General features: G+C 44.1%; 1 protein-coding gene across 4 annotated transcripts in view; it reads right to left on the reverse strand.

Moving 5' to 3' along the window:
* The window catches only part of CDKL5 (cyclin dependent kinase like 5), a 68,758-nt gene extending 57,041 nt beyond the window's left edge, over window positions 1-11,717 (reverse strand). Inside the window, exon 1 of one of the 4 annotated variants that reach the window (XM_081001592.1) lies at window positions 11,587-11,717. The gene's annotated coding sequence lies outside the window, so the exon portion shown is untranslated. Of the gene's footprint in view, window positions 1-11,447 lie in introns of all 4 variants that reach the window. The other 3 variants (XM_081001593.1, XM_081001591.1, XM_081001594.1) reach the window with 3 other exon arrangements.
* Window positions 11,718-13,687: the final 1,970 nt, after the last annotated feature.

Consider the following 13,687-nt stretch of genomic DNA (forward strand, 5'->3'; position numbering starts at 1 on the left):
AACATCAAGAAACTGGAGAACAGGTTTTAGTTTGGCACAGCCCTAGTCTAATCATAAACTTTACTAGACTTCATTTGCAATTTGCTACTGGCATCAAGCTATATCTGCAAGCAAAGGCCTGGAATCACATGGCAGCAACATTTTACCATCTGCACCATCTCACAAGGTGTCCCTGGCAGTGTTAGAAACTCAGATATATAAGCTAGGTGCCAAATGGCTCCTTAAACCAAGGTTACAGTTGCCAAAACGGAATGTTTAGTTGCCATTTTGGGGCAAGACAGTTCTAAAGTCTTATTTTTCAAATGATGGATTGAGTGTGGTTGATTCTCAGTTAAACATCTGGCTAGTTCAGATGACAACTTTGAGCTTTGGGAACTTAAGAAGAAAAGTCGCTTGATCCAGGGGCAGTGCACATATATACTGGCCTATTCCAACCTCTATTTCTTACTGGTGACTGCTCCTTCTCAGGATGCACTAGAGAAGCATTTTGGTACTGGAAATTCATTCTGATTGTGCAGATAAAATATAACTGATAGAATTCTACAGAATGGGATATTAGTGTGTGAAAACAGTCCAGATCCAATGATGACCAGGCATGCATGGTGAAGATATCAGACACCATCCTGGTGCCCAGGCATAGTCACTTGGTTGCAAGTGATCGAAAGCCAGGTGCAAAATGTGCCTGGCACCTGGCTAATTTCAAACACTGGTCCCTGGCAAAACATACACTTCATATATGTCTCCATCTCAGTCCCTAGTATCTCTGGTCAAGCTACCTCGGGTGGGTTCACTAGAAAAGTCATCTGTTTAGGTTCTGAGGCAATCAAGTCAAGGGACACAATATTCAATTAGACAACCCATCAGCCTGACACTATACAAAGCTGGTTTGTAAGAAACATTCTTAGGAGCCACTGATTGTATTGTACGCTCATGCAAGAACAATAATTACAATTCAACGAGTTTAACAAAAGTTCTTTGTACACCAACTCTTGGTGGTTACAGTATACAACAGCAAACAAAGGCAGCTTTAAATATAAAGGGATTGTTTTTAAAGACAAAAATGCACGACTTAACAAGAAATCAAAATTGCTATTATCTATATTATTGGGAAAGATTGAGGGCACAAGGAGAAGGGGATGACAGAGAACGAGATAGTTGGACAATGTTCTCCAAGCTACTAACATAAGTTTGACCAAACTGCGGGAGGCAGTAGAAGACAGAAGTGCCTGGCATGCTCTGGTCCATGGGGTCACGAAGATTCGGACACGACTAAACGACAACAACAATATTATTACAGTGGTACCTCGGGTTAAGAACTTAATTCATTCTGGAAGTCTGTTCTTAACCTGAAACTGTTCTTAACCTGAAGCACCACTTTAGCTAATGGGGCCTCCTGCTGCGGCCTCCGTACCGCCGCCGCACAATTTCTGTTCTCATCCTTAAGCAAAGTTCTTAACCCGAGGTAATATTTCTGGGTTAGCGGAGTCTGTAACCTGAAGCGTATGTAACCCAAAGCATATGTAACCCAAGGTACCACTGTATAATGAAACAAACAAAAAGCACACAAACCAGTCAAAGCAACCTGCACAAGATGAACAAAATTGCTTGCAGGCTCTTGGTCTTATCGATTTATGTGAAACAGTTTTAGCAAATAGCCCAAATAAAGCTTAAAACTAAGGGTAATATCAGATATAAAGATTTTCTCTAAGCAGGTAACATCCACTACTATAGGAGTTCAGTCTATGAAGGTGTCTAGTGCACAGTCAGATATAAATTAAATTTCAGGTATTGAAACAAGTTATGGCCTACAACATATTCGCTCAACCATTCACCTTCTTAGTCTAACATCTAGCAGGAGAGTTGACCATATGGATTCAGGAGGCAACAAGGGGGAAAGTGCCATCTATCTTAAATAAGACAATGGTAATGCCACACTAGAAGACATTATCGTTTGCTAATTGCAAATATTCACTTCTTGAGAAAGCTGCTCAAGGGAGTGGTTGCCATGCAACTCCAGACACTCTTGGATGGACCTGATCACCTGTATTTCAACTTTGCCTGGCTTTGGCAGAGAAACTGCCTCAGTTGTCACAATGGTTGACCTGTAATAGGAGACGGACAAGGGGAGTGTGACCTGGATCTCTTAAAGCAGCAGTAGAAAACTGAATCTGGCCAGCAAGCCATAAAGTTATCTTATCCCACCCCTTATATCCCAGATTTGATTAGTCATGACCATCCACCTTTCCACCATCTGGCGTCACAATAGCATCAGGTGACTTTTTTGCCTACACAGGTCTTACAGAACAGTTTACAAAGCATTATCTTATGAAATCCCTTGCAAAGGACTTTTTAAGCATCACAGATCAGCATCTCTCTCTTCGGCTAAACCAGGTATTTTACCTGCCCAGCAGCTGACATAGAGCAGGTGGGAACAGCTCGGCGAAAATCGCCTACCAGGCCAAATAAGGAGGTTCGGCAGCCCTAGTTAGACCTGCAGATCATAGGTTCCCTATCAGTTTTCTAAGGATGCTCTCCTTCTAGATAGCCTCTATTAGGAACGGGGGAGCCACAGTTTTTGCTGCCCCATGCCTTAATAGCATCAATTCCAAAAGGTGTTGCTTGGGAACTTCTGCCAAGCTCCATGGCACTGATGCCACAGGATTCCATTTTATTCCCTATGCTTTTCAAAGTTTACCTGAAACCTTTGAGAACAAGGTTATCCTGAATTTTGGGCTTTGGTATCACCATGCAGATGACATTTCACACTCCCTGGTTTAGACTGGTTCTGCTGAGGTAGCAGAAGTGCTGGGAGGGTCTTTTTCGGGGAAGGGGAGATCTGGCCTATGGGTTAGCTACCACTACCTTAGTTCCTTTATGCCTATGCTTCTCTGGATTCCACCCACTGAGTTTTGCAACTTATTGTAAAACTATCATGGACATTTTAGTGATATTTTAGTGTATTTTTGGTTTCTATGGAAGCTGCCCAGAGTGGCTGAGGAAACCCAGCCAGATGGGCGGGGTACAAATAAATTATTATTATTTATTATTATTATTATTATTATTATTAAGTGGTACACATTGTTTTTGTCTGGTCTTGATTGTCAGTGCTGCTTGAAGGTGATATAAGCACCTTCAGTGACACCCTCCTGCCCCCACTTCTTGAGAACTGGCCTTCCAACCTATCAAACCAAATTACATAAATTCCAAATCACACAGCCGAATTTTAAATTTTTGTTGGGGGTACCCATATTTCAAGTTCCGAAGGGATCCAATCAACTTCTTGCTTCTTACTGCTGTTTTAATGTCCACAAATCTAACCTTATGATGTTCACAGTACTATCCAGTCCTTTCTTATTATTTTTCCACATCTCTTGTTGTTATTTTCATATATTTTTCCTTTCTCTTTGTGACCTCTGATAGTCTCCGCAAGCTGGTTAGAACAGTTTGTAATCCTGCGTGAATATATATATTTTTTATCCAGTAGCCATATCCAGACGTTTTCCATATAACATCACTTCCATACATCAAAACAGTCTTAGCATCATTAATCTTCACCAATCTGCCTCCTTTTTCAAAACCTCTGAGGAGATTCACAAGGAATGCAGTCTGAAAACAAGTCCATTCTTCCTCCCGGCTATAAATCCTTTGGCAAGATGGCGACTCCGAATTAATTGCTGCGCCATTCCCAAAAGCTCTTATTGCTTCTCGGTCTCCATAAAGCATACTTTTGGTTAAAGTTTATCTCCACACAGACCTTAATCATCCTGCTTGGGTCAGTTCAACCGACGGTTCTAATGAGGATTGGTTCTTGTAAATCACATAGAAGGAAAGTAAAAAAGGTCGTCCCCCCCATTCAGCCCCGTTGTCAACATACCCCGCCTTTGGTGTATCTTCATCATAAAATATTCCTGTTTCTCCAGCCCGTCGTCTTCTTTCGCAGAGGTCACTTAAATTAACAGACTTCACTCCCCTTCTTCACTTGAAATATGTGCATTTGCTTCTTTTGTAATTAATTATTCCAAATTGCTGCAGCTAGTGCGCGATCAGAGACAGCGTCCAGGAGAGCCGAGGTCCACACGGGGGCATTCTGCCTAGGGCCCTCACCCCCTTCTTTCGAATTAGGGGGTGATTTATGGGCACAGCAGGCAAGGGCAGTGTTCCCCATTTCCTTGGGGCAACAAGGGAGGCTGCCTACTCCCATAACAGCCTCTTAATTACCCCGTGTGGGTCAGAGAGATGGTATTGTCAGCCATCTTCCAATGCGCCCCCTAGTGGCCCCCCATATAAAGACAAACATTAATATATATAAAGTATTCTAATAAGGCACAGTAAGTCAGTGCAATAATCATAGGTAAAATAGTAGATATGTAGAGGAAATAAGAAACCCACCATGACCAAGATAACAGCAAGCCCAACAGTATACCCATCTAAAGCCTACTTTGTTGTGTTTGGTGGAGCCTGCTTGGGGTGAGAAAAAAGGAGGGAAAGGTGGTGCGTCTGCTCCCCCCTCCATCCATCTGCAAGGACGAAGAGCATTTGGCAGCTTGACTTTGACAGAACAGAACTACATGGAATTTGCCTACAAGGAACGAAAAAGAAATATCTGAGGGACAGGCAATTCCCTTTCAATAAGGATGGAGGATATCCGGTAGCTTGCCTATTATGTAGCAGCTCTAACCCAATTGATGGGAAGAGGGTACAATTCCCACATAAAAACTGAGGTATACCATGTAGTATCATAGGAGAAACCTGTAACTGTATGTATGTGTGTAGATAGACAAAAATTTATTTTGCAGCAATACAGATGTTTTATAACTGAGCTTAAATGGTTTTATTAGATGGTCGTTATAAACCACTGGCAACCTCAACCTTCTTCTAAAATGCCAAGATTATAATATATAATCTATATTATATGGAGGTTATAATCTATAACCATGGAGATATTAATAGCAGAGTATGCATAGGGGACGCAGGTGGCGCTGTGGGTTAAACCACAGAGCCTAGGACTTGCTGATCAGAAGGTCGGCGGTTCGAATCCCCGCAACGGGGTGAGCTCCCATTGCTCGGTCCCAGCTCCTGCCAACCTAGCAGTTTGAAAGCACATCAAAGTGCAAGTAGATAAATAGGTACCGCTCCGGCAGGAAGGTAAACGGCATTTCCGTGCGCTGCTCTGGTTCACCAGAAGCGGCTTAGTCATGCTGGCCACATGACCCGGAAGCTGTACGCCGGCTCCCTCGGCCCATAGAGCGAGATGAGCACCACAACCCCAGAGTCGGTCACGACTGGACCTAATGGTCAGGGGTACCTTTACCTTTACCTTTACGCATAGGGTTGCTGTACAACAATCCCTTGCAGCCTAAACCAGACCTGCAACAAGGGGATTATTAGCAATTAACAGCATTACAGCATTGATAGGTTTCTTATTAGAAACTAGTATTTATTCATATGTATGTGAAATCAACTGATAAAAAATTGTAATAGTGGAAACCCTATCTGTAACTTTAGTTCACATAAAAAACATTTTTGCATCCTTTCATCCCACGAAAAGCCACCTGCAACCTCTAAAACCCTCTCTAAATGGTAAGAGGTCTATGCTGAACAGATGTGGGAAGGGGAGGGCTACTGGATCCAAACCCAATTATCTCCTCCTTTGCAGCTCACCACTTCCCTTCCTAATTGCTCAGGAGTCCCTTGATCTTCTATTAAGACTTTTAGGGGATACACATAGCTGCAGTGGGAAGGAGGAGATGCAAAACTTTCATTCCATTGACTTCCTTAAGTTATTTCAGGAACCAAGGCAGTATAGAGGTACCAATAAGAACATAAAAATGAGAACAGTAGATAAAGTAGCCAAGAAACATATCCTAAATAAAAACAAAAATATAGCAGAACAGGTCAGAGGTCACACATTGTTTAAAAATAGCAGTGATGGCATCATGCACACATGTGCCTAGGGAAATAGTGTCTTAATTTGATCACTACCACAAAGACAGCCCTCTGTCTAACTACAAACTTCCTACATCTCTGCCCATGCCCCCTTGCTTGTGTGGAGGGGATAACAACAGTGAAAGCCCTGCCAAGATTGCTACAACTGTGACAGGGTATCAAGGATAAATTGTCTATAAATTGGCCTTCAAACATTATAGAATAGGGAGGTCCAACATTATAGAACAGGGAGGTCCAAGGGCCACATGCAGTCCTCAAGGCCTTTCTGGGAAGCCCTCAGCAACATTTGACACCCTTCTCACAGACCTCCTTCCCAAAGCTGAGTCAGTGAGGCACTGGGCTTTGGGAAGGCATGGGGTCTCTGATAGGGTCCTAGAGTCCTCCAGCCTCCCTCCCAAAGCCTAGTTAGCACTTTCTCAGATTTGGAAAGGAGATGGTAAGGCTCTAGGACCCTGCCAGAGCCTCACACCTCCTTCCCAAATCCCAGTACCTCACTTATCCAGCTTTGAGAAGGCTGCATGAGGGCTGCAGGGGGGGAGGGGCCTCGCTCCACCCCCCAAGTGCAACAAGGGAGTGTGCAGTCTGTGGGTTCCATGTCAAAGTATTCTTGCAGCCCACTTGGTATTAAAAGTTGGGCTGCCCTGTATAATCCATGCATACTTTGGCTATGGATTACTATCAAGGAGCATCTTGTATAGGTTTTGAAGGTCAGTTTATAGACATTTTATTCCCATCTTTGAATAAGATGCACAGCTAGTGTTTCCCTCCTAACTTGACTGTTAAAAAAAAAAACCCAAAATGAAGAAGGGGGAGAATTTAGGTTGGTTGCCTTCTCATTCCGCCTACCTACCCAGCTGGCTGGTCTTTGTCCATGCATTAACAGAAAAAACTAATAGTCACACTGTGTTACTGATAGATTTCAACACCATTTGTCAACTCAGATATGCTAACACAAAGCCATAAGCTCTGCCCTAGGAGTGACAATTTACAAAAGCCAAAGTATCATTCTAGGATGAACTACTTTACTAAACAGCATTTCTTACTACAAACTTCAATCCTAAGAACACTTATTTGGAAGCAAGTCACATTGAATACAATGGATAAATTTTCACAGATCAGGCTGTGCATAAACTTAGCAATGATGTATGTAGACTACATATTTGTTTACTAATTTGTGTATTACATCAATCAAGTAACATATTATTCTTTGAATCAGTAGTCACATGAGACAACAAGCACAGCTCCCTATAAAATAGTTTTTTTAAGAAACTGTTTACTGAAAGACCAAGCAAGAGATTCTGATAAATCATTGTTCTTAACCTGAATAAATCTCAATAAATATGATTTCAAAGATACGAATGTTATCAACAAGAAATCTTTTTATCTTGAACAAGGCATTGTAAAAAATAGTAAGGCTGCAATCCCATGCATACTAATTTTGAAGTAACTCATAGAAATGGACTTATCTGAGTGAACATGCATAGGATCAAGCTACACTTCTACACAATGCATAAAAATATAGTCTTAAATGAGGAATTGAATACAAGCCATGGAAAATTGCAAAGTCATACTTAAGTGCATCAGTAATACAGTAACTTCCACACATGACATACAGTGGTACCTCGGGTTACCAACGCTTTGGGTTACAAACTCCACTAACCCGGAAGCAGTTGCTCCAGGTTAAGAACTTTGCCCCAGGATGAGAATGGAAATCGCCTGGTGGCGGTGCAGTGGCAGCGGGAGGCCCCATTAGCGAAAGTACACTTCAGGTTAAGAACAGACCTCCGGGATGAATTACGTTCATAACCCAAAGTACCACTGTACTATAGGTGAAAGGTAAAGGACCCCTGGACGGTTAAGTCCAGTCAAAGGAGACTATGGGGTGTGGTGCTCCTCTCACTTCAGACTGAAGGAGCCAGTGTTTGTCCACAGACAGCTTTCAGGGTCATGTGGCCAGCATGACTAAACTGCTTCTGGTGCAACAGAACACCGCGACAGAAGCCAGAGAGCACAGAAATGTCGTTTACCTTTCTGCCACAGCAGTACCTATTTATCTACTTGCACTGGTATGCTTTAGAACTGCTATGTTAGCAGAAGCTGGGACAGAGCAACAGAAGCTCACCCCATCGTGCGGATTCGAACCACTGACCTTCTGATCAGCAAGCCCAAGAGGCTAGGTGGTTTAGACCACAGCGCCACCCGTGTCCCACCATGACATACTGTACATTAGAAAGATTTGATGTTCAGACCATAATACTGTTAGAAGAAAATGATACAGAAAGATTAGTCATTATAAAAACTTACAATATTGATGTGGCACATAGAAATAAGAAAGGAAGAGCAATCCAATCCCTGATCATGCCAGGTCTGTGGTTGTATTTTTTTAAAAATAGTTTTTATTCAGGTTTTTTGTGAGTCAGCCTCTGATCCTCACCAGTCTTTCCCTTCCATCTGTTGAATGGGTGGGTGGGTGGCCTACTGGCAGAGCCCAGCGGACCCCACCCCCTCAAAAGGCTCTTTCTGAGAGCAAGGGAAAACCAACATGTAATCCGCTCGATCCCAAACCAATCTCACTGCCATCACACAATGGCATCTGATCTGATCTGGACACAACTGTCCTGCCCCCCCTTTCCAGCATGGGCCACTCCATCAGCAATAGGAGCACAGATCGCACCCCAAGACACTACAATGTGGTCAGTATTAACAAGCATAATTAAAAATAAAGAAAATGAAAGAAAATGAAACTAAATAAATAAAAAAGCTTGAAGTAAATAGCTACTACAGGACTTTATACATTTTTAAAAAGCATTGACTCAATTTTTACTTAATTCCAAAATATAAAATTTAATCAGTGGCCTAGGGTATCTCTGCAACAGGAATCCAATCTAAAATTGACTTACTAAGGTTCTGCTTGAGGAGGAGCACACGTCAAATCCCAAAGGTTGCATAATTCAAGCCTACTACAAACACTTTCCTAATTAAGACACCTAATCTTAATTACCCCTCTTCACTGAGAGTAAGCAACATACAATGCAGTAGGACTTACTTCCGAGTGGACATAGGATTGGTGGGTGGGACCTAAGCCGTGAGCCAGATTCCTTGTTTCAAATCCAGCTACTTGACTTAAAGATACTATTTGTCAGCAGTGATATGGAGACAACAATTCTACCTACCTTAAAAGATTGTTGTAAAGATCAATTATGTACTTTGAACATTAAAGCACTATGTTTATATTCATATATATACATATCAGATATAATTAATGTTATAAGAAACTACAGATATTTAGCATTTAAATTTGCTTTTTCCAAGTGCTAATTTTGAGACTTTATTGAAAGTCTAATAATTATACACTTTGCCACTGAAATTCTGTTCATTTTTATTCAGAAGTAAGTGTCATTAAGTTCAAAGGTTTAGTCCCTACCCCAGGTAGGTATGCAACCTATGCAACCTATGGCTGTTTTAAGCTAACAGGAGCTTTGCCTCCACCATTCATCCAAAACAGCATTCTGTGGGAGGGGGCAGGGGGAGAGGCAGGGACGACACAGAAACTCACATAACCTTTTCTTCACAAAAGAATGCAATTATTATATGACGAATTGTATTCTTTTTAAAAGTCATTTCATCACATAAGCTAAGGCAAGGAAAAGAGCTCCTAAACTAAGCCCTCACCAAAAAGGAGAAAGCAGAAGATATATATATATGTGTGTGCATGTGTGCATTTGTGTAAATGTTGCCCAAATTTCACCTTATACCAATGAGTTTATATAACAATTGTTGATTTCATTCTAAGTGCCTCATATAGGAGCAATCTTTAAAAACTGCCAGCAGCTACAATATATATGTACAAGTAGAAAAAGCAGGCCAGGGGTTTTGAACCTTCCCAACAGAAGGTAGAAGACATGAGCAACAGAAAATTAAACATTTCATTCAATCCTGTTCTTTCAAAACTTCAAATTTAATTTGCAATAGGGCTGTTGAGTAATTAAAGGGCTGTTTTTATTTTTTTTTTAGTATGTTGTCTGCTTTTAATAATTAAAACTATAATTACAGTATTTCAGTCATGGATGTATACATTGAGTATGTTTAACAAATACAATGTTTATCTTGATCAGATAAATACAATATCGTTTTTGAAAATTTCAAACACATTGCCCTATACAGTATAAGCAATGCACACACATATCTTGCATTATTATAAAGCCCAACCCTTTCACAAGAAATAGCTTCAGACAAATTATTTTTAAAAATTTCTAACGAAGAACAGAGATTACTCAATTATACTTTCAATTCTACTGGGTCTGTTATTTGACCACATTGCGATGGACACAGGAGCTGCACTACAGAGCAAAGACAAGCAATGGCACCATAAGGGGAATCCCAGAGCCTATCTTACACAGGGAAATTTTTAACGGAGCTTCATCAGGCTTTTGCCATTACATTCAGCTTCCGCCTAAGGCTGCATGTACCATTCTCTTCACAGCAGTCTTTGACACCTTTACTTTAAAAAAAACCTATCACAAAAGATGGGGGGGGGAGAGAACTGAAGCCAACCTGTGATGTGTAAGAATTAACATTCCCCCACATCTGTGCCTATTCAAATACACATCCCCACAGGGAGCCAAGGGAAAGGTGCACAAAAGCTTGTATGTCAAGCACCCAGAGGTAAAGCATGGCACAGAATGGGGCTTTCAGCCCAAATTGCTATTTTTACTAACAGGACAGGGAAGGAAAAGCCACAGCACAGAACACGAGTCTGCAGCGCAATTGCATACATAATATTGCTCACACCTAACTCACTGGGGGAGAAGAGATGGGGGGGGGGAGAGACAGAGAGAGAGGGAAGAAAGCCACATGTATGACATACCAGAAGAATAAAAATAGGCAAGGAGAAGCAGCGAAGGAGGAAAAGCTGCCTGGGCTGGCTCCTCTTGCCTTCATCTCAAAGCACCACGAGAATACCAAGCACATAAAAGCAGTCCGGCGAGATGGATCATGCCGAGGTCCCCAACGCCACCATCACTCCCAGTACAACATATTAATGGATGCGGGGGTCTGGCAAGCCCTTGGTCTTGCTGCTCCTGCTGGAGACAGAGGCGGTGGCGGTGGTGGCTGGGAAAATACCCCTAACAGCAACCACCAGAATACCCCCCCCCCCCTTTAAAAAGAAGCAGAAGCAGCAGCAGCCCTGTAGGGAAATGGATGGTGAGGGGAGAGGAAATGCCCAATGGGACTTGCGCTTCGGTTGGGGAAAGGGAACAGCAGGAAGGAAATTTGGAGGTGGTGGGGTCTGGGGGGGGAGGGAGAGAGAGAGAGGCGAGGAAGTAGGCGGCATCTGTGGCAACTACGGCGTGTTCTGGGGGGCTGAGGGCTGTGGGTGGGATTTGAAAAAAAGGGGGGCGGTTATGGGAAGGGGGAGGAGGGGGCGAGGGAGGCTGAGGGGAAACTGCAATGTGGGCGACAGGTGGGTCAGGTAAACGCCTCCACTCCCGAGTGCTTACCGGGCCTCGCATCCCCCGCCGCTCCGTCCCTCAGCGCTGCTGCTGCCGCCGCTATCGCCACCGCCACTGCCTCCCTGGCGCCGCCTTCGTTATTGCCCGCCCGCGTGAAAAAAATGGAAAAATTCCTCCCCGCACTTGCCTCACGCCTTCCTCTCTCTGCCTCGCAGCTCGCTCGCTTCGTTCTCAGCCAAACCCGCTACCCGCTTGCAAGGCTTGGAGGGAGGTGTTTACCGACACGGGCCTTCCCTCCTCCCCTTGCCTACCGCCCGCGCTCTCGTTTGGTCCACTGACACTCACCCCCGCCAATGGGAAAGGAGCACGGGGCGGAGGAGGCCACGCCCTTAGCTCCACGGGAACCAATGGGGCCAAGCGCCCGCCTCCTTCCCCCCTCCGCACACACACCGCGCTCGCTTTGCGCCACGGTGGGCTGGAGATGGGCGGGGGTCTCCGCGGCCTTCGCCGCCGTGACTCCACCCCCACGCCCGCCTTTTCCTCGCGGCTTGGCCCCGCCCACCGCACGCCCAGGCTCGGTTGGCTTTGCAGTTCCCGAGCAACCACAGGGGCCGTGATGGAGACGGAGGCGGCGGTGGCTAATGCTGCTGCTTTTACCTCTGCTGCCGCCGCCGCTGCTGCCTGGCAGCTGGAGCCGGGAGAGGGAGAAATGGAGGGGGGGAAGGGGGACTGGTAGCAGCAGGGGAGTCGTGACTGGGAAGTAGCAGCTGCTGCTGCCAAGGAGAGAGGGAAGGGTGGGGAGAGGGGCAGGGAGGGGGGCTGGGTGCTCGTGAGGGAGGCATAAGCAGCACCAGCAGCTGGTGCTGTCATGACTAAGCAGCGTATGTGAAACAGGCAGAAACAGGTGGGGGCTCAAAACAGGCAGGGGAGAAGAATATATATATATATTCATCTTGTTCGTCGCTCCCGAGCACGGATTTCCCTCAGGGTGGATGCTTTTTCGTCCCCCTCCCCACTCTATTTTATGACTACTGTTGCATGTGCCAGGGAGGAGGGGAGGGGAGAGGCGCCAAGGATGCAACGTGCAGGAAACTGTTAAGCATGTTTGCAGTGTAGGTCAGTAGTATGCGCAGGCTTTCCTCCTTAATGCGTCCTTTCTTGGTGGATTTCCCGCCCCCACCCCCCCGCCCGCCCAGTAGCTCGCAAACAGAGCTGTGTATACATTACTGACTTAAAATGCAGATAGGTCATTCTTGCGCGCGCGCCCCCCGTTTGGATCGAAGCTGGTGGGTGGGTGTGCAGTATTACTTCGTAAGGATAGGTACACTGTCGGTATGGATTGTGGCAAACCGTGGTGCGTGCATCACTTCCCAAACCGGTGGTGGGAGGAGGAGCACGCTGGATGGGAATGTGTACAAAGCCCTAGTACCAGATATCAGTACACTGAATTGTAAACCCATTAATTAGGACGTTAAGTCACTGAAATATACTCAGAGTCACAAGGTGATTTCATGCTCTTTATTCAGCTCATAGTGGTGAGGAGGAATGAATGAAAGTCCCCTCAAAGTATCTGCTTTATATACATTATTTACACAATGGGCTGCACATGATTGGCTAATTCTGGAATTCTACTGTAAGCCCATCAGGTTGTGGATTCACTTATATCTGGAGCATGATTGGGTGGTTCCTGCCAACCAATCATACTGCTGCATTGTTCTAGGACCAATCAGACTGCTGCATTCTGAATCCTATTGTTCTAGGACCAATCAGACTGCTGCAATTTGGATCCTATTGTTCTAGGACCAATCAGACTGCTGCAGTTTGGATCCTATTCAACTCAGTACATAACAGTCACGTTGAATTCATAAACAGTGGAAATTAATTTTGGGTCAGGATACTTAGGTTTCCAGTCATTAACTCCCCTATTTATTGTAATAGGCGTTTTGTTACTTACTTCAACTGAAGCAAGATTGACCTTTGAGGATGTAATCCTCAAAACATTTCTTTGGAAGCAACTCCTGTTCAACACAGTACTCTGAAAAAAGTCTGAAATCTCCTTACCTGAAAACAACTATCAGTGAATATCCTCCTTTATTCAAGTAGTTTGTGGGTTCGACATCCAAAATGTTCAGATAATTGGAATATTAGATTGTGAGAATTATAAGGGCACATGCTGGATTTGTGGTGTATTCTGGATACAATGCATAAACTATAGTGTCTCCCCCAAGTTAGATAACTAGAACATTTACTTCACCATCACCAATAAAATAAATTATAGAATTCATATA

Source organism: Podarcis pityusensis (assembly GCF_964106645.2).
Source record: "Podarcis pityusensis genome assembly, chromosome: 4".
NCBI lineage: Eukaryota > Metazoa > Chordata > Lepidosauria > Squamata > Lacertidae > Podarcis > Podarcis pityusensis.